The sequence below is a fragment of the Bidens hawaiensis genome, unplaced genomic scaffold (assembly GCF_021521415.1).
Source record: "Bidens hawaiensis isolate Kalapana, Puna unplaced genomic scaffold, B.hawaiensis_p1.1 tig00025792_1, whole genome shotgun sequence".
Taxonomy (NCBI): Eukaryota; Viridiplantae; Streptophyta; class Magnoliopsida; order Asterales; family Asteraceae; genus Bidens; species Bidens hawaiensis.
The window spans coordinates 14126-18032 of record NW_027494134.1 but is presented as its reverse complement, the minus strand read 5'-3'; the positions used below and the strand labels follow the sequence as shown (position 1 = coordinate 18032).

At 34.4% G+C, this 3907-nt stretch overlaps 1 pseudogene; it reads right to left on the bottom strand.

Moving 5' to 3' along the window:
- Positions 1-522: 522 nt before the first annotated feature.
- Positions 523-2513, bottom strand: LOC143572282 (uncharacterized protein At4g14100-like; annotated as a pseudogene).
- Between the last annotated feature and the right edge of the window lie 1394 nt (positions 2514-3907).

Genomic DNA, 3907 nt, shown 5'->3' with positions numbered 1-3907 from the left:
ATCTCTTTTCATTTGGTTTATCGATTATTAAAGCTAATATTAGTTTTGCCTATTGCAACCGTAACGGTTGAGAGATGTTTTTCAGCAATGTAGATCATAAAGACAAATTTACATAATCGAATTGTTGAAGATTTTTTTAATGCTTGTGTAATTTGTAGTGTTGAAAAAGAAGCACTTTTAAGTGATACGAAATGAAGCTGTAATTGATCATTTTAAAAGATAAAATCACGTAGAGGTCAATTGTAATATGTATTTTGTTTATCTTTAATGAAATTTATTGTTTACATTTTTATACGTAGTTTGTTTAATGTAAATTTTTTGCTCAACCCGTTTCGGTTTGACCCGACCAATTTTGGTTTGACTTGTTTTAGTTTGAATTGACGAGTTTTAGATTGAACTTTTTTTGCACCCGTTGACTAAATTTTCTGGATCCGCCACTGCTACAAAATATAAATTGTCTAGAATACACAAGAAGTTAATAAATTTGAATCGATTAGCCTCAATTCTAACATCGAGTAAATACATAACAAGCATTGATTTACAATAAGTATTCTTCACAAACGAAATGAAAGACTCAAACTTTTGCTAAAGTAGTAGAAGCATTCTCAGCCGCGGGATCTGTAAAACAGTATGCGGGTGCTTGCACTACCGAATCCGGCAACACCGCTCCAACCTCAAATGTCATCACATGTGAAGATATCCCTGTGTCGCAAAATATTTAGGTTATATTTGATAGGTTTCATTCGTTTCTTTCTTAAATAATTAGATGATTTGCAACTTTTTTACTAAAAAGGATAGATAGCTTTAATAACAATTTAAATCTATTAAATAAAAGAACTTAAAAAAGGATGTATGCTCTATCACTAACAAAAGGTCAGAATTTCGACAATACATCAAAATTAATATACTCTAAATTTATATATCTAGCCTGTTAATAAGTGGATTGTGTTCAGTTTGACAACTGTTTAGTCAGGCAAGTTCTCAATTAACTGTTTATGTAAACAGGTCGACCTTCTAACTTGTTTATCTCTGGTTGTTCAACCCATTTTTATGACCCATTAGCTTATTTACAAGTCGACTCTTATCACAACCCGCCCCATGGTGTTTTAGATAAATAGTTTGAACGAGTCGTGTTTGGGTACACAATTTTAGGTCTTTGCACGTTAAGATTAATGTTTTTTTAACGAATAAACATACGGGTATAATATTCAGGTTGATTAGTCTAAATTGGCAACCCATTACAACCTCACACATGTGATAAGAGTTATAAGAATGTGCGCAAATCTACAACCCATTCATCTCACATGCAAGCCTAGCCTAGCTAGTCAGCATGCTACGTCAACTTTTTACCCAAACACAATTTAACCCAAACGATACTATAAACATCATCCCTATAAAGCAGCCTACTTATTATTATTATTTTTATTGCTATTATTATTATTTATTTTGTGAGAAAAAAGATTATATAACCACATGCTCCACATAGGTCATAGATAAGAGCATTCCCAGTTCATTCTATATATTTTTCCCTATAATTTAGTTAAAAACATCATTTCATAAATTTATATATTATTTTTCAAAAATCTTTCACATTCTATTCAATATTAATATCCATGAATTTTTTTTTATTATTTTTTTCTCTTTTGTCTTGTCATACAGTATATGGTGATCGAGAGATAGTTGATATATTAAATGGTATGGATCAAAAGTGAGACCTTATATTTAGGTTTTTATTTTAGTTGTCATATAACTCATCCATATAATATGGATTTGAGAGGTGATTTTGATGGTTTTCTCAAAATTTACACTAGATTAGATGAGTTTGACAACGTTAGGGAATGGGCTGGGAATGCTGTAAATGCCGGTGTGTTGTGTTGTGTTGTGTTGGAGATAATCTAACACAACCTAAATCGAACTAGCTTAGTTATAAATATATATGAGGAAATGGACTTGAATCAAAATGACTTCAAAAGTTGAAATATAATTACCATCGTAAAAGTCCCAACGAACGGGTCTCTTAGTGACCACATCTTCATAATAACATATAAAGTCCACCTTCTCCCACAAATCACACAAGAACCCAAGAACCCATCAGTCACCACCCGCCCGAGATACCGCGCCCCATCAAGAAAGTCAGGGCGCGGTATCCCGACACCAAAGTCCGCCACCTGGCATTGTGCATCATCACCAAGTGTGTAGTAAAACGACGTCCCGTTGTTCCATTCAATATCATAAAGCAATATGCCAAGTTGTTTTTGAAATATGTTAACATTGCGACCTTTGGGCCAGTCATACCAAAGGTCGCTTAGTTGGAGGTGGGTGGAGGTTAAGTTCATGTAAAGAAGAGCGTGGAATTGTTCGGGCCACGGAGTTGGTGTGGGTTCGGGTTCGGTTGGGGTTAGCCATGGCTCGTTGTTGGTGGTATTGGCTAGGTGGTTTGGTAAATGGAGAAGCTGGAAGAAGATGAACACTTGGAAGGCTATCTTGATAACGTTGTCTATGCTTGTGGTCATTTTTTGTTTTGTTGGAAAAGTTGGTGTGTGAAATAATAGGGCTTTATATGATTTTTTCTTTTCTTTTTTTTTTTTTACAAACTTTTAATAACGCAAACCTTTAGGAAGAAGCATGTTTCCCACAAATATCTATGATTGCGGTCACCATAGCTACCATCATTAGACCATGTATAGTGGAAGACTTTAACTAAAAAAATATTATCACGTCATTGCCACGTAGATGGGGGCATACATTGAACAAACCATCAAACGTGTGCAATAGTTTAAAGTTTAAACCAAGTTATTTAATCTTATTTTATTAAAATATGAATAAGTGAGTTTGATCTGCTGAAATACATTATGGTCCCACCTAACTACCATCTACCCAACGCCATACCCCCCCCCCCCCTTCTTAACCCACTGACCAAAAAAAAAAAAAAAAATAGCGTTCCTTCATCCTCTCCATAATCATGTGTCATGACAGTTATCGCCTACCACACGATGGTCTTATCGCTGTCCTAATCTCTGCATTTTGTACCATTAATGTTGTAATCACTGCAAGAACAAAGGAATTATAGTGACGAAAAAAATCAGGTTTGTAGCGAGGACATGTTGTCGCTATTCGCTACTATAGTGGGTCTATGCTGATTTTTCTTTATCTATAACTAAAATAGTTATAATTTATCTAGCGAGTCAAATTTTGATAGAAGTGTAATATTAGTAACTACAACTTCTAGTATAGTTTGTTTAAAAAAATTGATAATAGTAAAAATAAAATAACGTGACACTGTAACTATTGTAATAATGTGTTATACAAGTAAATTAGAAAAAGTAATAATAAGAAAATCAAGACAACCACTATTTTAGGTCAACTTTTGCCAGTTTGCCATGTATCAAACGTATGTTACGTAAGTACTCAAAGATTTCGTGTTTCAAACCCGAAAGTCTAATATCCAGTTCCGTTCCGTGGTTGGGCTAAGTGGTAATTTTTGTTGTAAATTATTGTATGTATTTGTTTTTAGTTGGTCTGGGCGTCTGGCCCTTTTTATGGGTTGGGCTTGATTTTTTAATAAAGCCGCCATTTTTAGGAGGAAAAAAAAAACAAAAGAAAAACTATTTGGACCCAGATTCCATTTTACTACGTAATGAATTTATCTATGCACCAAATTTATAATTTGGGAATACAAAAACAAAAACAAAAAAAAAAGGCTGACTTTCTTGTGTTTTTGGGAGTGTGATGGCATTGAAAAACACAAGAAAGTTGTTGTGCCGTACAAACTAGACTTTCTTGGGCTTTAGAATGTTCAATCCAACTTTGGTCAGACTACGTTGTCTTAATCGGGACCACCCTCACTTCAAAGTCTGGCTTAGACGTTCTCCCGGGCAACCATACCGTCGGGTGCCACTTGACAGTC